This window comes from Tamandua tetradactyla, chromosome 5 (genome assembly GCF_023851605.1).
Source record: "Tamandua tetradactyla isolate mTamTet1 chromosome 5, mTamTet1.pri, whole genome shotgun sequence".
NCBI lineage: Eukaryota > Metazoa > Chordata > Mammalia > Pilosa > Myrmecophagidae > Tamandua > Tamandua tetradactyla.
In genome coordinates this window covers 74313436-74338023 of record NC_135331.1, presented here as the reverse complement: position 1 = coordinate 74338023, position 24588 = coordinate 74313436, and the positions used below count along the sequence as shown (strand labels likewise).

At 37.1% G+C, this 24588-nt stretch overlaps 1 long non-coding RNA gene across 1 annotated transcript in view; it reads right to left on the bottom strand.

Annotated features, from left to right (window-relative positions):
- Positions 1-17116, bottom strand: part of LOC143682522 (uncharacterized) — a 28970-nt gene extending 11854 nt beyond the window's left edge. Inside the window, exons 1-2 of the long non-coding RNA XR_013175169.1 lie at positions 16985-17116; positions 1673-1806 (exon numbers count right to left, since the gene is read on the bottom strand). This is a non-coding gene — a long non-coding RNA (uncharacterized LOC143682522). The remainder of the gene's footprint in view (positions 1-1672; positions 1807-16984) is intronic.
- Positions 17117-24588: the final 7472 nt, after the last annotated feature.

Here is a 24588-nt window from a genome sequence, read left to right as displayed (position 1 = left end):
GCATGGCAGATTCCCACAACAAAGAGTTACCTGGTCCAAAATGTCACTAGTGCTGAGTTTAAGAAACCCTCTTCTTTAGCTCAGGCATTAAGATTCTTGAGAAGAAAAGAAAAATATCCCTAAGTGGTAAAATTAAAAATTTCCAAAAGTTATTTGTGCTTTCTGTTCCTTTATTATTATTTTGCATTGTTTTCTGCTCTGGTTGAGCTAAATTGAGCTCTCTGAAACTTAAAATAACGCAAGGCTTTATGTTTTCCTGTTGCTATTTTTGCATCTCCATGGTTTCATTTGATTTTTTGCCAACCCCAATATTCTTATCAAAATGCTGTTTCACATTTCAATTCAGAATCACTAAATTTGACTCCAACGATTATATTTAGAGATTGGGCTATAAACCAAGGGGCAAGCTGAAGGGACCACTAAAGGTATGCTTGCTCCATATGTATGCCAAAAACTAGGGTCTTCCCTTGTGAACATTAGTGACTACTCATTTGATTATTTGCCCATCCCATTTTGGAGTATCCCTGGCTCCAACATGTGCATAAGGGAAATTAGAGGACATATTTTGGAGGCAGGCATGATGGTAGGAAGCCTGCAATTATGGTGGCTAACTTATGATAGCAGAGGTCACCAAAAAGCTGGCAGTCAGGCATAATGACCACTTTGCCAGCTGGAGCAAGTATCACTTTCATCTGCAGTTATTCTCTGAAGGTGGAGTATGAAATGCCTCGTAAAGTCATAAAAATAATTTAAAATATTTTTCTCCTTTTCACATGCAAAAATTTTAGCTTTGGCTATATTTGTGGCCAAAACTTGAAGTCTTATATTTTCTACATCAGGTCTTCTTGGCCAGAGAAAAAAATTTATTTTTTAAAAGATTTTTGTTAAAATCATATGAGTTTTAATTTCAAATGATAAACAAATCAAAACCCCTGAATAACATGTAGTTTATTAATTGGTTAGAAATTTTAAATGTGCCAAAAATGTAGCACTAATAAATAAGAGATTGAAAAAAACAAAACCAAGCTAAACTTTTTTTTAAATGCTAAGGGATATGTTGAACCATTCTTGAGAGGTCAGAGAGTTAACTATCTATAAGGACACTCAATTTACATGTGTGGGACAAAAGGATATGAGGCTGCTACTCTCATCTTTATAAATCCAATGCATAAAAAAAGGAGCTGGAGTGTTAACTCTTAAAGAGATTTAGCATACACATAAGAATATTTCCTCCTTGACAAATAGTAACGGGAAAATAAAATAGATAAATAAAAAATAATTACATAACTATATTAAAGGTACAAGCTAACCTATCAGGATTGGCTTAATACGTGCAAGTTTCCAGAGAAGATGGCACTGTAGACAGTCCGAACATGAGAAAGACATGTTCTCTGCCCATTGAGACTATTAGAATAAAGGAGATATTACATATGGACATACTTTAACAACAAGGAAGTAATTGTAAATAGGATACGGAGTCCCTAAAGAGAGCAGACTTTTATTTTAAGTTAAAGTTACTACATGTAATGGACTTTAATTTTAGAGGGTCATTGAATCACCCTGGCTTTAGTTTTCATGAGTTTAAAACTGGAATAACAATGTCTCCTGTAAGTATCTTAGAGGCTATTTGAAGAGCATGTGATCTGTGCAGCTCTGATGTCCAACCCCTTACCTGTTGAGAACTGGGCTGTCATGCCTGTGGGCAAATGGGGTCAGAGTTCAGTTTGAGGGACCGAATAGTAAAGTGACCTCCTCACCTCCAAGGCATAGGAGGCCTCCTGGCTCCTGTTGGTCAGGACTTCTGCCCTTGAAGAGAAGAAAGTTGAGAGGTCAGAGAGTTAACTATCTATAAGGACCCTCAATTTACATGTGTGGGACAAAAGGATATGAGGCTGCTACTCTCATCTTTATAAATCCAATGCATAAAAAAAAGAGTAAAGTGCCAAGGGCCTTAGATGTAAGTGACATGAGTAAAGTGCCAAGGGTGTTAGATGTAAGTGATCTTCATGCTATGAAGAACTGAACTCTTTAACCAAGGGAAAGTCAGTGACCTGGCTGCCCCTGTTGCCCAATTCAGTCTTTCCTATGAATATCTTCTTGAAAATCCTCTATCTTCTCAGATCCCTCGAGTCTAACGAACATATTTCATTTCTTGATGTATTCCTTACTGTAAAAGATGTAACTTAGTGAAACAGGATTCAACTTGTCTGGGGTTGGAATTTCTCTTCTGAATGTGCTACTTCAATCAGCTCAATAAAGGTCAAAAGAAAAATGAGTCTTGGTTCAAGATGTAATATACTATGTGTTCCCTAAGTCAAGCAAAGATAATCAAACTGCCAATTTCCATATTTGATAGCTTAATTAACTCTCTCATGCTAATTTTTCAGGTTGAATGGACTGACCCATGTGTAAACAGTTACCTATAAAAGGCTCATCACATTTGTCTCCACATAAAAGTTGGGGTGAGAGCAGACCATGATTGCCCCAACTTTCTTCTCTTCAAGGGCAGAAGTCCTGACCAACAGGATCCAGGAGGCCTCCTATGCCTTGGAGGTGAGGAGGTCACTTTACTATTCAGTCCCTCAAACTGAACTCTGACCCCATTTGCCCATAGGCATAACAGCCCAGTTCTCAATAGGTAAGGGGTTGGGCATCAGAGCTGCGCAGATCACATGCTTTGGCTTGTCAGTACAAAACCCTTCCTTTTAAGCAGCTCAAATGGGACAAGAATTATTTGTAATAAAAGACAAAGATTATGTTTCATTTTGAGTCCTATGAAGACCTGTCAAGACTGAAAGGCTGTGTGTCATATTGAGAAATATCTGAACCAAAGAGGAAAACTATTCTTGGTGCTGAATTTCTGTATTTTCTATACTCACTAGAGAATCAATTGTGTTATCATATTTTATACTGTGCTACAGGACTATTAGAATTTTTGCTGCTTTTTCTCATATTTTGCTCTTTCTTCAAAATATATATTTATGGAATTATAATAATGTACATATATTATGGGGAACATAAATATGTATATTTATATATATATATGTATGTGTATATATATACTCTCACTTCTTTGAGGTATATTTTAAAGATTAGCATATGCATAAAACTCATTAAGGTGAATAAAATATAGATTCAGATAAGGAATTGTCTGACTTTCTGGAAGCATATCCCTTAAAGCAGGTGCACATCACATAATTAAGGAAAAACGTGATTGTAAGGAGCAGGATGGTAGCAAAGTAACTTTTTGACTCATCTGAGGTTGCACCTGTGTATTTATAACTTAGCTAGGAACTTCTCATTAGTTAACTAGAAACTATTTCTTCTCATAGGTACTGGGTGAGATATTAGGAGGGAATGGTTACAAAGGAAAAGGTTAATGTGAAGCTGTGATAATAACCTAAGTGAAATACAATGCACCTGAAAGGTTCTTTTAGGATGCATTCCCCAGTAAGTTTTCAACAATGGCAATGCTGCAAATGAGATCATTTTAATAGCAAATGATAGTATCTGCATCCTCTTTTAGTTGCTTATTTTCTCAGATGACCTTAAAGGCCCTTCTTGTGACTTTCAGTCTTTGGCAAAGTTTGTAAGAGTCAGCTTTGTTCAGTATCAACAGATTTGCTGGTAAGGTGAAACCAAGTGGAGGAAACAGCTGAAAGTGGCAGACATTTTGCAACAACAAAATTATATGTTTTTCGTATACAAGTGAAATAAATATAGATTTGAGATACTAAGATATTTGGAGATACACTTTGGATTCAGATTTACAAATTACGCTAAGGTAAAGTATCCAACTTTCAAAACACAGCAACTCATCTGAGGGAGCACCAAGCGAGGCTTTTTTTCCTATTATCTATAATCAAACTTTTATTCCTTTGCATCATGAAAAGCTATTTTTATTTTAATTTCCCTTACTTTTTTAAATGAAAGAAAACACAGCATAAATGATTATCAGTTAATCCATTGTTCATTTTTCTAGCACTCTTGAGAGATTATTTCATGGTTAGCTGAGAATAAAACTGGGGTCTAGTAGATGTTTAGAAGTGAAGATGCCTCTGGGAAGAAGAGGCTCTAGAAGAAAAGAAAGGAAGCTAATGGGGAAGGGGATCAGGAGAAGCTGAATTTGCATTTTTGAGGGGACAAAGTACTGGTCACTCAACACAAAAACACAGAACTCTGGAGATTTAAAGGTGCAATAACAGTGATACAAATGAATACCATACAGAATATAAAAAATATTAGGAGAAACCCTGCAACAACTGGAAACCATGAAATGGTGTAAGTGCTTAGGAATCACTGCTGTATGTTTTAAACACAGTCAGATTGAAGAGGTTGCTGAGCACTCACACGTTTCTCTCCCTCCTGAATACAAGGTACTGTGGGTAGAGAAGATCTCGACATAATACCTCCAACAAGACCATGATGGGTCAGGGCAGGGCAGGCAACCCATCAGAAGCTGTGTCTTGCTGGGTCCTGTAAACAGGGGGACTGACCACATATTAGATTCGATTATTTCCTGTTGTGGGGAAGCAGCATTTAAGAGTGAGTGTCGACTTCTGGGAAGTTGATGGGATAAGAAAGACTAAATTCACTCCTGCCCCAAGGAAGAACTAGAGAAAAGACAGAAAAACAACCAGGGCAGCAATTCCAGGGTGTGAGTGACCTGAGAGGGTCTTCTACACTACATAGGAAGGTCCTGGATGACAAAGTTGAGGAATTGGGATGCAGAGAGTGGGGTGAATGGGATTTGCTGGGACTCCACTGGAACTAGAGGCTGCAAACAGGACAGTGCCCACCCTGCAGCCAGGTTGGGAGGTCAGCCCCCTGAGCTCCGCAGCTTGAAGCTCCCTTGGGGAGCCTAGATGCCAATAAACTTGTTTTCCTTGCTCATAGGGACCACAGAGCCTACCATTCCTCATTCCATACAGAGAGCCAGAGGTCACAGGCATGCATGGACAGGGAGGTGGGGCAAGGAAACAAGCCATGTCACAACCCACACCCTGTCCCCCACAGTCTACCTCATGCTTCTGTGCCGACTCCACACCCTACCCCACCCACCATGCCACATTCTGCTCTGCACCCACTCCATTCCATACCCCACCCCCACATCACTGTGCCATCTTCCCCTCCGCACCTACCCCACACCATGCCCCATTCCACTCACTGCACTACTTTTTGCTCTGAGCCCACCTCACCCCATGCCACTGTGCCACCCACCATTCTGCATCCACCTCACCCCATGCTCCACCCTGTGCCCAATGTGCACCTATCAGGCAAGCATTTCTAGATTGGCTATGGACAGGGACAGCTGAGATACCCAGTCCCATAGGCCAAGGTCATTCCAAGCAAGAGTCTGGAGGCCACCAGTCCCAATGGTCCTACAAGTGGAATCTCCACTGAGGTGCACACTGTCCATATCTCAGCCATGAGGTTGGCAGCTTTTAGCACACTCTGTGACTACCAGACCTGGCTGGAATTACAGTGGGTCTCCATCCAGCTCACCCAGCTGCTGAAGTCAAGAAAAGGTGGGTCTGAGTGGAAGCAGTGGCCCAGGAGCACCACCTTCTGGGAAAAAATGGAAAGTGTAGACTAGTAAACTGTCTTTCTAGCTTCAAACAGATCCTTAAGTAGAATTATAGCCCCTGCATGAGGTCTGGGCCTTGATTTGGTGGGAAATTACTGAACCAAGTGCAAAAGGAGACCTCCAATGCAAACCCAAACAAATACAAAACTTTAGATGACTGGGAGATATTGACTTTCATAATAATCCTGCCAATATAATCAAATGCCTTGAAGCCAACAGAAAATCACAAAGCATATGAAGATGTAGGCATATTTGGCCCAGCCAAATGACCATATTAAAACATTGGATGAGATACAGACTTTGGGAAAACTAATCAAATATGTTCCCATAACTCTTCTAAATAAATTCAATGGGTTGCCAATAACATAAAGGATATCAAGAAGAAACTAGAAGAGCATAAAGAAGAATTTGAAAGAATACATACAAAATATCAAAGAGATGAAAGATACTGTAGATCATATTAAAATTATAGTAGAGACACACAACAGCAGACATGAAGAGGCAGATGAAAGAATAAGTGAACTAGAGGACAGGACAATTGATTTAAACATACAAAAGAACAAATGGCAAAAAGAGATAAAAATTTTGAATTGAAGCCCAGGGAAATTATTGTCAAGACAAAGCACACAAATATATCATCAGTGTCCCAGAAAGATAAGAGACAAGTAAAGGGCTAGGAAGATTAACTGAGGAGATAATGGGGGAAAATTTTCCAACCCTTATGAAAGACATAAATATGCAAATCAAACAATCCAACAAACCCCCAAAATAGAATAACTCCAAATGGACCTACTCCATGACACATTCTAATCATTCTGAATGTGTCAGAAAGTTCTGAAAGTGGCAAAAGAGAGGAAACTTACCATATACAAGGGAAATCACATAAGATTGAGTTTAGACTATTCAACACCTTTGGAGGTGAGAAGGCAGTGGTATGATATATTTGAGATCCTGAAAGACAAAGACCTCCAAACAAGAATTCTTTATCCAGTCAAGTTGTCCTTCAAAAGTGAGGGAGAGTTTAAAATTTTCACAAACAGACCAAGGTTGAAAGAATTTGACAATAAGAGACAGGCCCTACAAGAAATACTAAAGGGGGTTCTGTCAACTGAAAGAAAAAGACAGGAGAAGGCAGTCTAGAGGTGGCATAGAACTACAGATTACTAGTTAGTGTAAGTCAAAGGATAAAAAGAGAAATAGGAAAAAGAATATATATATATATTTGACAAATAAACACCAAGGATAAAATGGTAGATTCAAGAAGTTCCTTTACAGTAAAACTTTGAATGCTAATGGACAAAACTCACCAATTAAAAGATACAGATTGGCAGAATGGATTAAGAAATATGATTCAACCTTATGCTGCTTACAAGAGACTCATCTTAGACCCAAGCATACAAATAGATTGAGAGTGAAAGGATAGAAAAAGATGTTCCATGAAAGGTGTAACCAAAAAAAAAGCAGGAGTAGCACTAATGAGATTAACAAAACAGAATTTAAATGTAAAGATGCCATAAGAGACAAGGAAGGACGCTACATATTAATAAAAGGGACAATTCACCAAGAAGAAATATCAATTCTAAATGTTTATATTCCCAATCAAGTAGCTTCAAAGTACCTTAGGCCAACACTGGTAAAACTGAAAGGAGCAATAGACATTTCAACAATAACACGGGGAGACTTCAATACACCATCTCCTCTAAAGACAGAACAACAGACAGAGGATCAACAAGGGAATAGAGAACTTAAACAATTTGATAAATGAAATAGCTAACAGACATATACAGATCATTACACTGCAAAACACCAGGATATGTATTCTCTAATTCTCATGGGATGTTTTCCAGGATAGATCATATGCTGGTGCACAAAACATGTCTTTATAAATGTAAACACATTAAAATTATTCAAAACACTTTTTCTGATCACAATCGAATGAAACTGGGAATCAAGAACCACCAAAGAACCAGAACTTTCATACATTTTATAGAAAAATAATGCACTCAAACAATCAGTGAGTCAAAGAAGAATTTGCTAGAGAAATTGGTAAATCTATGGAGATCAATGACAATGAGAGTACAACATATCAAAACTCATGGGCTTCAGCAAAAGGCAGTGCTGAGAGGGAAATTTATTGCCATAAATTCCTACATTAAAAAAGAAAACACAGAAAATGAGGATTTAACTGCTCATCTTCCTGGTAATCTGCTCATAAAAGAAAAAAGAAAGAAAGAAAGAAAAGAGAAGAAAATTAACTGCTCATCTGGAGGACCTAGATAAATAATAGCAAACTAATTCCAAAGCAATAGAAGATGAGAAATAACAGGAGTAAAGCAGAAATAAGTGAATTGGAGAGCAAAACAAAACAATAGAATCGATACAATGAAAAATTGGTTCTTTGAAAAAATCAGTAAAATTAATGGATCCTTAGCTAGACTGACAAAAAAGGACAGAGGATGCAAATAAACAAAATCAGATATGAGAGGGAGGATCATTACCACAGACCCTGAAGGAACAAAAAAAATTATAAGAGGATACTATGAACCATAGTATACCAACAAACTAGACAGTTTAGAGGAAATGGACAAATTCCTAAAAACACATGAACAACCTACACTGACTCAAAAAGAAAGAGAAGATCTCGACAAACCAATCACAAGTAAAGAGATTCAATCAGTCATCAAATATCTTCCTATGAAGAAAGCACAGGGCCAGATGCTTTCACAAAGGAATTAAATTTCAAAATATTGAAGAAAAAGAATACTGCCTAACTCATTTTATGAAGCAAACATCACTCTAATACCAAAACCAGGTAAAGATACTGCAAGAAAGGAAAACTAGAGGCCAATATCCCTAAAAAATATAGATAAAAAAAATTCTCAATGAAATACTGGCAAATTGAATCCAATGACACAGTAAAAGAATTATACACTATGACCAAGTGGGATTACGCCAGGAATGCAAGTGTGTTTCAACACAAGAAAATCAATCAATGTAATAAAGCACATTAACAAATCAAAAGGGAAAAAATCATATGATCATCTTGATTGATGCTGAAAAAGCATTCACCAAAATTCAGCATTCTTTTCTGATAAAAACACTTTGAAAGGTAGGAATCAAAGGAAATTCCTCAATATGATAAAGGGAATGCATCAAAAACCCATATTTAGCATCGTACTGAAGGGGAGAGACTGCAAGCTTTCCCCTTAAGATCAAGAATGAGGCAAGGATGCTCTCCCTCACCACTATTATTCAACATTGTACTAGAAGCGCTAGCTAAAGCAATCAGGCAGGAAAAAGAAGTGAAAGGCATCCAAATTAGAAAAGATGAAATAAAACTTTCATTATTTGCAGATGACATGATACTATACTTGGAAAATCCTGAGAAATTTATAACAAAGCTACTTGAGCTAATAAACAAATTCAGCAAAGTGGCAGGATATAAGATTAATATGTAAAACTAAGTAATGTTTCTGTACAGAAGCAATGACCTAATTGAGGAGACAATTAAGGAAAAAAAAATCACTTCAAAAGAGGAAAGAAAGAATCAAGTATCTGGAAGTAAACTTAACCAAGAATGTAAAGGACCTCTACACAGAAAGATATAAAACATTGCTAAAAGAAATCAAAGAAGATCTGAATAGTTAGACATTCTCTGCTCATGCATAGTAAAATTAACTGTAGTTAAGATATCACTTCTACCCAAGCTGATCTACAGTTTCAAAATGCAATACCAATCAAAATTCCAACAATCTACTTTGAAGACTCGGAAAAGTTAATTATAAAATTAATTTGGAAAGGAGGGAAAGAGATCTTGAATAGTTAAACATGTCCTAAAAAAGAGCAAAGTGAGATAACTAACATGGTTTTAAAGTTTATTACAAAGCCACAGGGTTCAAAACAGCATGGTACTGGCACAAAGGCAGAAGTATTTACCAATGGAATTAAGTTGAGGGTGTGGAGATAGTCCACCAAATCTATAGTCAATTGATCTTCAACAAGGCTCCAAAACCACTGAATTGGGAAAGAATAGTCTTTTCAATAAATGGGATGGGAGAACTGGATGTCAATAGACAAAAGAATGAAAGCTGACCCTTACCTTACACCAAAATTAGCTCAGTATTTCAGGGAAGTGGCAGAGCGGGATGGGCTGGGTTTCCCCCTCCTCCAAGGAACAGCTAGAGAAGTGACAAAAATGATCAGGACAGCAATTCCAGGGTGCAAATGATCTGAAAGCGTCTTCCACACTACATAGGAAGCTACTGGTTGAAAAAGTTGAGGAATTGAGTTGTAGGGAACTGGAGACCATCCAGCTAGTATAAAGGGGCTAATGTGCCCCTTTCCATACAAAGGCTGGGAGCCCTCAGAAGTGCACACATGGGGCAGTGGAGATGAGGAAGTAAGCCAAGCTGTGTTCCTTAAATGAGCCACACCCACGTATGCCACCTCACCCCACAACTTGCACCCCACACGCCCAAGCCCCACCGCCCAGCCCTGTGCATGTGCACACCTGCACTGCACCCTCTTGACCCTGGCACCCTACCCTCCTTACCCTGCACATGCACATACCCCTGCTGCTGCCCTCCCCCCCCCCACACACATGCACACCCGCATCCCCCCAACTCCACACTCACACACCCATGCCCTGCCTCCCAACACTGGCACCATATACTGCATATGCATTCACCCCCGCCCTGCCCTGACTCTTGCCTGTTCCCACAAACATCCCTTCCCCAGCACCCGCCCTGCCATGCTCTGCACACATGCACACCTGTACCCCTCCCCACACAGGAGGACCCCACACAGGAGGACACCTGCATCCTGCCAGCCCCTACCCACCAGGCACACCCACCCTGCCCCCTTGACCCCTGTATCCCACTCACCAATGCCTCGTGCATGCACACACCCCTGCCCCAGTACTGCTAAAAGAATCAAAGACCTAAATAGGTGAAAAGACATTCCCTGCTCATGGCTAGAAAGGTTAAATGTAGTCAAAATGTCAATTCTACCCAAATTGATCTACACGTTTAATGCAACACCAATCAAAATTCTAACAACCTATATTGAAGACTTGGAAAAGCTAGTTATCAAATTCATTTGGAAGGGGAAGAGATCTTTAATAGCTAAAAAATCCTAAAAAATAAATAATAATAATAATAATAAGAAGAAGAATGGAGTGAGAGGAGTAGCACACCCTGATGTTAAGGCTTATTAAAAAGCCACAGGGGTCAAAAGAGCATGGTATTGGCACAAAGATAGAAGAGATTGACCAATGGAATGATTTGAAAGTTATAGAAATACATCACCAAATCTGTGATCAAATGCTCTTTGACAAGGCCCCCAAATCACTGAACTGGACAAAATAGTCTTTTCAATAAATAAGCATGGGAGAATTGGATATCAATAGCCAAAAGAATGAAAAATGACCCTTATCTTACACTTTATACAAAAATTAACTCAAAGTAGATCAAAGACCTATGTATAAGAAGCAGTACTGTAAAACTCTTAGAAGAAAATTCAGGGAAACAGCTTCAAGTCCTAGTAATAGGAGGTAGCTTCCTAAAGCTTACACCTTAAGCACAAGCAATGAAAGAAAACATGGATAAAAGGGAATTTCTCAAATTCAAATGCTTTTATGCTTCGAAAGAAATTTGTCAAAAGGTGAAGAGGTAGCCAACTCAATGAGATAAAATCTTTTGAAATCACATATCAGATAAAGATTTGATATCCTATGTACACAAAGAAATCATATAATTCAACAATAAAAGAACAAACAACCCAACTATAAAATGGGCTAAAGACATGAATAGAAATTTTTTTCATAGAGCAAATACAGATGGCTAAAAAGCACATGAAAAGATGCTCATTTATATTAGCTTAAAGGAAAATGCAGATCAAGGCTACAATGAGATACCACCTCACACTTATAAGAATGGGTGCTATTACACAAACAGGAAACTACAAATGCTGGAGAGGATATGGAGAAATTGGGACACTTATGCACTGCTGGTGGGAATGTATAATGGTACAACCACTATTAAAACAGTTTGGCAGGTCCTTAGAAAACTAAATGCTGAGTTATCCTATGACCTGGTAATATCACTACTCAGTATATAACCAGAAAAGCTGAAAGCAGTGACACAGACATTTGTACACCAATGTTCCTAGCAGTATTATTCACAATCACCAAGAGATGGAAACAATTCAAGTACCCATCAACAGATGAGTGGATTAACAAAAGCAGCAGGGTAGAAGCTTAACCTGCAAAAATTGGCAATGTTTCTATATAGTAATAATGAGCACTATTATTTCCTCAGATTGAGGAAATCAAGGAAAGGAAATCAAGAAAAAATTCCACTTGAAATAGCAACCTTAAGAATAAAACATTAAAGACTGAATTTAACCAAGGACATAAAAGACCTATATGCAGAAATCTACAAAGCATTGCAAACAGAAATCAAGAAAGACCTAAATAAATGGAAGGACATACCATGTTCATTGATTGGAAGGCCAAATACAGTTAAGATATCAGTTTTACCAAAATTGATTTATAGATTCAATGCAATACCAATTAAAATCCCAACAATTGACTGAAATAGACCCCCTTAACTACAGCCTATTGATTTTTCATAAGATGGCCAGGTCAACTCAATTAGGACAGAGAAGCCTCATCAACAAATGGTACTTTTAAAACTGGATATCCATATACAAAAGAATGAAAGAGGCCCCCTATCTCATACTTTATATGAAAATTAATGCAGAATGGATCAAAGACCTAAACATTAGAGCTAAAACCATAAAGCTTTAAGAAGAAAAATGTAAGGAAATGTCTTAAAAACATTTCTTAGGCCTTGCACCGAAAGCCCAGGCAAAGAAAGAAAAATAAATGAATGAGATCCTCTTACAATTGAATATTTTTTCATATTAAAGGAGTTTATCAGGAAAGTAAAAAAGGCAGCCTACTCAATGGGAGACAATATTTAAAAAACACATAACCAATAGAGCTTTAATATCCTGAACATATAAAGAGATTCTACAGCTCAATGACAAAAAGACAACAATTAAAAAACAATTACAAACTGGTTAAAAGACATGGATAGACAGTTTTCCAAAGAAGAAATACAAATGGCTCAAGCGTATATGAAAAGATGCTCAACTTCACTAGCTATTAGGGAAAAGCAAATCAAAATTACAATAAGATATCATCTCATCTCACACCTACCAGAATGGTCATCATAAAAACAAAACAAAACAGAAAATTACAAATGCTGGAGGTGATGTGGAAAAAGAGGTGCACTTATTTATCCCTGGTGGGAATGTACAGTGATACAGGTCCTTTGGAAAGCAGTTTGGTGGTTTCTCAGGGAGCTAAATGTAGAATTGCTGTATGATCCAGCAATCCCATTACTAGGTACATACTTGGCATAACTTTAGGCAGGGAAACAAGTGGACGTTTTCAAACTGATGTTTATGGCGGCATTATTTATGACTGCCATAAATAGATAAAAAGTAGAAAAAAACAGCCCAAATGTCCATCAGCAGCCAAGTAGATAAACAAACTGTGGTATGTACATATGACAGAATATTATGCAGCTGTAAGATGGAATAAAGTCATGATGCATGCAACAATGTGGATGAAACTTGAGGATGTTATGTAGAGTGAAATCAGTCAGAAATCAAAGGACAGGTACTGTATGGTCTCCCTAAAATAAGTACTATAATGAACAAACTCTGAGAGTTAAAGTTGAGAACATAGGTTATCAGGAGATAGAAAGAGAGTAGAGGCTGGACATTAGATACTGAATGAGTACAGAATATTAATAAAGGTTCAGAAATGGGTAGCATAATGCTGTGTGATGGTAGCACTATATTGTAAGTATAATGAACAAAGCTGAGTGTGAGTATGGTTGAAAGAGGAAGGCTGGGGACATGCATGACATCAGAAGGAAAGATGGAGGCTAAAAACTGGAATTGTATAACTTAGCAAAACATAGAGTGGACAATGATGGTGATTTAAATGTACAAGTATAAGAAATTTTTGATGAGGTAGAACAAATGAATGTCACAATTGCAAGGTGTAGAAAATGAGATGGTATATGGAAAAAATGCAATTAACGCAAATTAGGGTTTATAGTTAACAGTGACATTGTAATATTCTTTCATTAATTGAAACAAAGGCAATATACCAAAGCTAAATATTAATAAAAGGGGGACATAAGGGAGGGATATGAGCTTTTTGTTGTTGTTATTTCTCCTTTATTTTCTTTTTTTCTCTTTGCTTTTTGTGAAAGAAATGGAAATTGTTCTCATATAGATTGTTGTGGTCAATATATAACTATGTGATTACATCAGGACTATTGATTTTACACTTAGGTTAGATTTTATGGTGTGTAAATAAAACTGTTTATAAAGTAAAAAGGGGGATACAAGTGGTGGAGAAGATGTGGAAAGAGAGAGAGAGAGCTTTTCACTGTTGGCAGCGAAGTAGATTGGTGCAACCACTTTGGGGGGCAGTGTAGTGGTTCCACAAGAGGCGAAGTAGAGGATTGCCATATAATCCTGCAATTGCAATATTAGGTGTATACTTGGAAGAAGCAAAAGCAGAGACACAAACATGTATCTGCACACTGGTGTTTATGGAGGCATTATTCTTGATTGCCAATGGATGGAGGTGGCCTAAGGGTATATTGACTGATGAATGGAAGGGTGAATTGTGGTATATTCATATGATGGAATATTGGGCAGCTGCAGAAAGGATTGAAGTCATGAGGCATGCAACTAGCTAAATGAACCTTGAGGGCATTATGTTGAGTGAAATTAGCCAGAAACTAAAGGACAAATATTGTCTGGTTTCACTAATATAAACTAACTATAATAAGGAAACTCTGAGAATTGAATTTGAGAGTATAGATTATGAGGGGATGGAAAGTAGTAGAAATTGTGGTATCGATGATTAAGGAAAAGAAAATGTTCAATAAGGCTTATTGCAAAGATTCCCAGATTATAAGATCTTACAGCAGGTTTTAACCATTATTTCTAAATTCTGAGATGACATGCTCTTTGTGTATAACTTGGTATTTCCCTGGAACTTTAGGAAATTTAGGAACTTTGACATCTGAGACTCAGAGTCAAAGTTCGGTAGCTCTGAAAGTCAGTCTTCCTACATTCAGCAACTGTAAAGAAGCTGAAAGGAGATCAGACTCCAATTAAAGATGTGAATGAAGCTGATGCGGTTAGGTCCAAGTAAATCAGAGTACAGGGCAAAGAATGACTTGTCTGTATTTTAAAACTTCAACTTCTGTGTGAGAACAAAGGAAGAGATGTTTATTTTGTCCTAAATTTAGATTTTTTTTGTAGCACAGTATCTAATTTAACCTGTCTGGGTTATATAAGCAACCTAATTACAGGGAACATAGACTATGGAATGAGCTCTTCTTATTAAGCGTAAGTTAATGTAATACCCTGACAATTATACAGTATTTTGGTGAGACATAAAAAAGTATTTGCAAAGTCCCCTTGATGAACTGGGGAAAAATATGGAATGATTAAACTTTGCCACCTGGGGTATTCCTGATATTCGCACAGGCACTAATTACATCCAGTTTAAAAAGCCAAGCCCTCAATCTTGAGGCTTGCCCTTACAAACTAATTGCTGCAATAGTAAAGCTAAACCTACTCATATTCCTGCCTAAAAGTCACCCTCAGAGAACGTCTTTGTTGCTCAGGTATGGCCTCTCTCTCTAAGCCAATTCTGCAAATAAACTCAGTATTCTCCCCCTATGTGAGACATGACTCCCAGGCATATAAGTCACCTTGGCATAGGAAACATGGCTCCCAGGTATAAGCCTGGCTTAATCAGATAATCTGGCATCATCAGATTATGAATGCCTTCTCGACCAAAACAGGAGGAGGGGGCAAGAAATGCAACAAAATATAGTTTCAGTGGCTGAGAGATTTCAAATAGGGTCGAGAGGTCATTCTGAAGATTATTCTTATGCAAGCTTCAGCCAAATATTGCAAATTGCCATAGTATGTCAATCCCCAACTAACAGCATTCTTGAAAACCCTAGAATAATACCCTGGGCTCTAAAAGTGGTTACTTTCCTGATCACCCTGAATACTGAGAGAATGATCAATGGAGAAGGAGGAGGTATAACTGAGAAATTAGAATTTAACAAATGATTATGACTACCGACTCATTATATAATATTTCTTTTTTAGTTTCTAGTGTGTTAGAGTAGCCAAAAGTAAACACCTGAAATTGTTGTAATCCAGTAGGCTCGATCTTTGATAATGAATGTAAATCTGTATAGCTTTTATTGTGTGACTGTTTGATTGTTAAAACCTTGTGACTGAAACTCCCTTTATCCAGAGTAAGAGTATATGAATAATAAAATAAAGACATGCATGAACAAAAAGTAATAGGACATGAATATGGGGGAAATACTCCCTTTGCAAACTACGGACAATAGTTACAGTATGACTTTTATAATATTTCATCAATTATAACAAGTGTAACTACTGCTAACAAAAAGTAGATTTGCCAAAAAAATGTTAACATCAATTGTAACAAACTTTCAACAATAATGCAAGTGTTGGTGGGGGAAGGGTGATGTATGGGAATCCTGTATTTTATGCATGGTTGCTCTCTAAACTCACAACTTCTCTAATAAAAATTAAAAAAATACATATAAAAAAAACAGTGAGTGTGTGTGTTTGTATGCGTGTGTGGGTGGATGGGGTGTGGATGTCAAACAAACATAGAAAGATGATTAATCTCATTAGTAGTCAAAATTTGAAGTAACAAAAAATTGGATAATTTTAGGATATTCTGAGATGTGTGGTCAGTTTCTCTGTTTACAGGGAAGACACATGTCCTCAGCCACATACGTTGCTTTGGGAGAGTGCCAACTTTCAATAAGTCAATATGACAAACTGTACCAGGACTCTAAAAATGGTCATTGATATCTGTCATAGTAATTAAATTCCTAGAAAAAAAATAAGGTAGAACTCAAAGATGAATACAATGTTATATGAACAAAGGTATTCCCTAAATTATTCTATTTAAAATGGGGAGGTATGTGTACCTCTGTTTGGAATTGATTAATAATGGCACTTATGAGAGAGTAAAATTTTCCTAGACTGTTAAATAACATGGAAAATTTATATGGGGATCAGAAATACAAATCTTGTAAAACAATCTATAGAAGAATGCATGAGAATCCAACGACATTTGTTCTGGTTTGCTAGCTGCCAAATGCAATATACCAGAAACAGAATGGCTTTTAACAAGGGCAATTTAATGAGTTGCTAGTTTACAGTTCTAAGGCTGAGAAAATGTCCCAATCAAAACAAGTCTGTAGAAATGTCCAATTTAAGAGATCCGGGGAAAGATACCTTGGTTCAAGAAGGCCGACGACGTTCAACCTTTCTCTCTCAGCTGGAAGAGCACATGGCGAACATGGTGGCGTCTGCTGGCTTTCACGTGGCTCTGCCAAAAAGTGGACTCTCTCCAAAATGTTTCCTCTTTTAAAGGATTCCAGCAAGCAACTCCACCTTCAGTGGGTGGAGACACACCTCCATGGAAATCATCTAATTAAAAGTTACCACCCACAATTGGGTGGGTCACATTTTCATAGAAACAATCAAAATGCTCCCACCCAGCAATTTTGAATGAGGATCAAAGGGCATGGTTTTTCTGGGGTCCACCACAGATTCAAACTAGCACAACATTTAACAGGAAAATATAAATGGGAATCAGGTATACATAGCAGTAAATAGAATGTGGTACTAATCTTGTAAAACATTTTATAAAAGAATACATAGTGGTTAAATGTGATTGTGAGCTACTTTTATTTTCTTTTAAACTTTTTATATTTTAAACTTTTTGCAATGGACATCAAATCCTTTTAGAACCAGAAACATAAAATAAATATTAATTTTAAATGTATACTACAATTTGGAAAATTCTGCAAAAGGCTGCAACCTTCTGAAACATATCACATTCTGAGTTTTTTAGGTCTGACTGACATTTGGTGAAATGCTTTCTTGGTTTAGAGTTCCCTTGTTCCAACTCTTAGAAGTTCATGGAACAGATGGCTACAATTTGAAGGACATATCTGGTAATAGACAAAGGCAAAGCTGTCCTTTTGTGCTAGAGGAAATAGGGCAGTGACCCAGGAGACATTTTTAATTCTGGCAGGCTTTTTGATTCTCTCATGTGAAGATTTTTTTGTTGCTGAACTCTGGTTCACAGAGAGGATAAAATCAATGTCACAAGAGTTTCTGTAGATTATTTAAACACCTCTGTGATGGTTCTTCTTACAGAGTATGGACCAATGGATAGAAAGGAGGGGGGTCTGGAAAGGCAGTTGGCACTCATGTTTGTGCAGTGTGACAGTGATGTTCCATTTCAGATGTCCTTAACCCTTAAAGCCCTCAACTCTTTAAGAGCACATGGGGGCAACAGATCCAGCGAGACACATGCAAAATGCTGCCATCACAACTGCTTGTAATCCACAACAAATTCATCAAGCCATCCACTTGTGTCTCCTGATCTGGGGATTCGTCCTGTTGATCAGGTGGAAGAGATAGGAAGAAAAATGAGAATGCCCAAAACTCTGTGCTGGTTTACATTAATTGAGAAAGTCACCAGGAAATCCAGCTGAGAGACATATGGTGTTGAAGAAGTAAACAAGCATGCTGGTGCAGAAAAAAAATAATCTCTTTTACTAACAAACTTTTTTATGTCGTCTGTTGTCTCTTGCACAAATTTCTCTGTAATCTCTCTTCCAAGTGCAATCAGCAAGGTCATGCATTGCTCTGCCCTATTTACTAATTTACTTCATATTTAAGTATTATTATTATAACATAGTCAACATGAGGATGAGGTATGGTATTTAATACTGGCCACCCTGAGGAGCGCCTAGGTGGTACAGTTTCTGGTCAGGCAAATTCTTTATCTCACTTAGCCTGGCCCACTTGTTTTCTCAGTTTATGTCACTCTTGTAAACACTCCACAGCCTCCTCTCCCTTGTTGCATTGACCAGGGTAATTTTAGCATAAACTTAAACACCTACAAATATTTATGTTTAATTTATTAACTCCTTCTACTAAATAAGATTTCTCATAAATGTTAAACATACCCCCATTCTAATGAATCAATAAGTTTTTTTCAATTTATTATGGACTATTGGTCCCATTCAACCTTACCTTTTTGCTACATTCAAAGTGATGAGGAAAACTGAGAATGAAAAAACAGCAAAGCACAGCAAATGGCGTTATTTATACACGGTTATTTTCGACATTCATCTAGTTCTTGATTTTCTTTTTTTTTTTGCTGAACAAAATTTTCAAAGAATTTGATATATACTAAAGAAGGGAGAGAAGAACATTAGACTGGTAATTTGAAAAGGTTGGCTTGAGTCCTGGCTTTCACAGTCCAACTGTGTGACCTTGGAGAAGTTACTTCATGGTCCTGACTTGTCTCTCAAATGGTGATGCCTACTCCTGCTGTGAGACCGAAGGCAGCATTGCATATGGAAAGGATTGTGGATATCTACACAAACAGCATATCATCAATGATGAAGCACTGACCTTGGTATCTGTATGCTCCTGGAATCTTGACAAATAGATTTTTAAGTTGGGTTCACTACAAAAAGCAGTACAATACAATACCAAGCAGAAATTCTTCAGAAGCATTATCTTCCCTATATTTAGGACTTTTTCAGTGTTGACTAATAGACTTTGAACTTCTTGTGGGTAAGGAACACATTTGTATTCTCATCACTGAAAGGAGCATTTTCATCCCAACAGGTTCTCAGGTAAAAGAAATCAAAAAGATATGTGTGTGGAAATGCATTGTTTCCCCAATTATATTCACACAAAAAATTAGCTAAGGCTTGAAGGAAAGGCAGACCATATTAAATCACATTCAAGACCCCATTGAACAGTCATTAGGTCCATTGCCTAACTACTGGCGGGCTAACTGCTTCCTTCATACCATCAGGAGGTACTAATTTTCATGAATTGACTACCTAAGTGAGTGATTTCCAACTAATTCCTCCTCTCAGCCATAACCATTATGGATCTCTTTTCAAACCATCCACACATGGAAGAAATCTTAAGGATCCCTGGTATAACAGTGTGTGTGTGTGTGTGTGTGTGTGTGTGTGTGTGTGTGTGTGTGTGTGTGTGTGCATGTGTGTGACATGCAATGTGCACATTTAAAAAATTTTTATTAGGGAAAGGAGTGCAAAAGAAATGCATCAGGTACATTTTATAAATACCTTATTTAATTTACATATAATGAATGAAAAATTATCCCTAACACAAGAACAAAAAGGGAGGAAATAACTCCTGGGATGGTGGTAGGTAAACCAAAGGGAGCAGAAGAACAAATAACAGTAGGAAAAGAACAAAGAACAGTAAGAAAATCAAAGTGTTTCAAAGCCACAAAGACTAAAAGCCATGCTAGACTAATGTAAAGTGGACTTCTCAAAGCCAGTTTTTACCAGTGGTGTTATATTTATAACAGGAATTCAGGATTTAATATTTTTTTGAGGTTTTATATTTTCAAAAGAATCCATCTGATGCAGCTTCATTCAGTGTTTTAACATGATTACTTTACAATTAGGTATTATTGTGCTGTCCATTTTTGAGTTTTTGTATCTAGTCCTGTTGCACAGTCTGTATCCCTTCAGCTCCAATTACCTATTATCTTACCCTGTTTCTAACTCCTGCTGGACTCTGTTACCAATGACATATTCCAAGTTTATTCTCGAATGTCGGTTCACATCAGTGGGACCATACAGTATTTGTCCTTTAGTTTTTGGCTAGACTCACTCAGCATAATGTTCTCTAGGTCCATCCATGTTATTACATGCTTCATAAGTTTATTCTGTCTTAAAGCTGCATAATATTCCATTGTATGTATATACCACAGTTTGTTTAGCCACTCGTCTGTTGATGGACATTTTGGCTGTTTCCATCTCTTTGCAATCGTAAGTAACGCTGCTATAAACATTGGTGTGCAAATGTCCGTCTGTGTCTTTGCCCTTAAGTCCTTTGAGTAGATACCTAGCAATGGTATTGCTGGGTCATATGGCAATTTTATATTCAGCTTTTTGAGGAACCGCCAAACTGCCTTCCACAGTGGTTGCACCATTTGACATTCCCACCAACAGTGGATAAGTGTGCCTCTTTCTCCACATCCTCTCCAGCACTTGTCATTTTCTGTTTTGTTGTTTTGTCTCTGTTTGTTTGTCTTTTTTTTTTCTTTTTCCTTTTCTTCTTTTTTTTTTTACTATTATTATTATTTTTATTTTTTTCTCTATAAAAAAAAAAGAATCCATCTGAGGTAAAATAAAAGGAAAATGGTTAATATTTATTCTGTTGCAATGTCGAGAAATATTCTGCTGTCCATAATATCTGAAGGAAGACATCTGCAAAGGAAATCTGTGCCAGGAACCTGAATCATTTACTTGGAAATACCTGATTAGTTACTAACATAGTGATAGTATTTCAGCACAGTTTCAATAGTGTTAGGGCAATGCTACTCAAATGCTCCAATTTTTCCAACAAAATATATTAATAAAACAGGAGAGCATTATTTACCCTAAGGAGTTGGGGTTTGATATCTTGAAGTTTTCTTTTTTAGGGAGAAAAATCCAAGAAAATATTGCTTTTTATTCTGCTATATGCTAGTATTTGTCAAAGTAATATTTCAACTAAATTTGGGTAAATTGAGTCTGCCACATTTATCCAATATGTAGGTTGAGAATCCTCACCATCATCACCAAATTGTTTTTATGTTTGAGTACAATATACCCAGTTTGAGTATCATAATATTATAGTAACTCATACAGTATTCCTAGCTTCATAGAACCTACAACCTGTGAGAGGGGTTATGTACTCTAATTCTTTTATTTTACAGGTAAAAATCAATACCAGAAAGGTTAAATGACTTTCTTAAGGTTTCAGACCTAGCAAATAAAAAAGCCTAGAATTCAATTTTCTATATTTCTAGTCCTGGGTTGTTTTCATTGTATCACAGGGCTTTCTTTTATTTTATTTTTAAAGAACAATTGTAATTGGAAACAACAAGAACATCTAACAACAGAGGGCTGAATTAATTATGGTGACTCCATAATATGGAATGACATTTAGCCATGAAAATTATATTTTGAAGCATATTTAATATGTTATTAATGGTCATATAATGGGAAATGGTCATGGCTTTTGGTAAGTGCAAATACTGATTAGAAAAAAATACACAAATTATGAACCTAATTGTATAAAAGTTAAATTTATATATCCCCATCCAATATTATCAATGGTTATCTCTGGGTGATAAGATTACAGGAAATATGCTGTATTTTTCAAGTTTTCTAATGAGTTATATTAGTTTGATAATTCAATAAATGAATAGATGGAAGCCAAGTGAACAAATTGTTTAGTGTAGTTTAGTTTCTATCTGATGTTAATTTATAGTTGTGTTTGAATATGATATACCAAATTATGTGAATATTAAACTTATATGAATATGGGTTTATGTTTTAGCTCTATTGGCAACTAGTTGTACAACCAGGGGCAAATTTGCCCTCTTGGAGGCTGTATTTTCTTATCTGGAAAGTAGAATTAATAACTACTCCACAGATTTTTGGTGGAGATTAAGTGAGATCATGCATGTAATGCATATAAATGTGCCTACAAGAATGGAGAAACATCATGGCCATTCAATATATGTTAGTTCACTTCCTTTCATGAGCGCATAAATTTTCATTAAGGAAAACTGTTATAAAATGTTATTTTCATTAGTCACAAAAACCTGATTTTAAAATCCATTAATTGTCTCTGAAATCCCTTTCTGCAGAACTTGGAGAGGCCACTTGGGGAGGGAAAGGTGATCGTGTTTGAAAACTCATATGAGAATGTAGGACAGAGGGGAGATCATAACCCAGGGGGTTAAAATGCTTTAAATTACTCACTTCACAGCACCCGAACTTCTTCCATACATCGAATGGAAGAACCCACTTTCTGGTTCTACTGTAAGACCCTGGAAGTTTAAATACTCTTGTCTTTGAGGCACTTGATCTAAAATGCATGGGCCCACATATAAATGGTGTCAAGCAACCCTAAAAATCATTAAGTTAATGATTTTTCTGACTTTGAGAAACAGCACAGTCCAGATGTAGATAATATCTGCATGAGTCAGTAACTCTCTTTTAGAAATCTTGCAACTGGGTACTGCTACTGCTTTGGCATTCAGTAAAAATGTTGTATTACATTTAATCAGCTGCACTATCCGCCAGCCCCATTAACCAGTATTTCCACACATCTGCCATGCAGTATTAAGAGCCTTTTGGATCTTCTAAGAAAAGTTACATTGTACACAATCTAGATTTAGTGTACACATTTTAAAATGTATTACAATCCATATGTGAAAATTCTCTAATCAGAATATCAAATTAACTAGAATTGTTCTTTCTCTCACAGTATTAGAAAACAGAGAGATAGTTATATGGAAAAACCTTCTATTTCTTTCCTCCTTTTAAAAGTGTCAAGTGTCAAAACGCCTACTAAGGCAGCTGGAGAAGTGAGAAATTTGGAATGATGTTAAAAGGAAATGCAGAAGTGAGAGGTTTCGCTGGATGACATTCATAATGCAAAGTGATTGAAGGCAACTTTTGACTTTCTTCTTTCACCCTTGCATGATAGTTTCTGCCACAAAAAAGCTTAAAATACAGTGGGGGCCAATGAATGGGTAATGCAGCTGAAGAAACACCGGGTCTTCTAACCTGCTCTTGTATTACCAATCATGCAACTGACTGTTTAGAAGTCTGTATAAAACAGGACAATTTTTTTCCTTATAAAAATAGCAAGCTGCCTCTTGTCATTCATAGTCTAATATTTTCAAGTTCTATTAACTGGTGTCTACTGGGTAAATACGGGGTAGCAGTCAATGCTTAAACAAATACTTTTATTGAGCCAGGACAAGTTAATGCAAAATTTTAACTAAGACTAAATAGAAAACTAAGGTTGGCATTTCCTTTCTAACCATTTGTAATAAGGATTTTGAAGAGCAGATTTGGATTGTCACAAATGAAGGCTTTTCTTTCCAAAACTGGCCAAATGAAATTCTAATATATGGCATAATTTTTCTTATCAATGGGCTTGATACCACAAACAGTAACTCAGAAATGCATATTGCTCTGTTCTGGTGAGATAGGCAAGCTAGCTCTGGCACTTGTCAAGAGAAAGCATTGATATGGGGATGTTCTGACAAATGGAAGGTCTACAGCACAAGACTTAGTTTCACTCAGCAGACAGAGTTCTGCCTGGACAGTTATGTAGCCAGGAAATAATACTTGGAACAGTGGATTGTTTCTCCCCAAGGGGAAGTGCTTTTGTTTTTACCCATTTCTGTTTTTCTTCTGCATGCATTGACAAGCACCAATTTGTGGCTTGCTGATAGCAGAAACAGAGATCAATACTGTGGGTGCCAATCATTTCCCTTACCAATGACCTCTGAGGTACCCTTTTAACTACAGCTTTGCCTGGATGTAGGAACTGAAATAGTACTGAAGATAATACTGCAGAGCCCACTAGGCCCATAGATACTTCTAGTCACTTCACTCTAAGTAAAGATGGAATCTCTAAATCCTGGCTGTAAAAAGTGTGGTGCATGGACCAGATGCCTTCCCCGCAGCATCACATGGGATTCGGTTGGAAATGAAGAGTCTCAGGCTGTACTTCAGACTTGCTGAACCTGAATCTGCCTTTTAATAAGAGCCTCAGGAATGTAGATGCAGGTTGAAGTTTGAGAAGCACTGGTCTGCATGAAAGGCTCATTGTGCAATTAGCAATCTCTCAGCTAACTAGTGGAAGAGGTGGGATGGTGGCCTTAGTCCATTATTATGTTGTGGAAAGAGTTGCTACCATGGTGCATAGTAGGAGCATAGTAGGAGTGCATGGCAGGAACTTTTAGCAAATAATCCCTT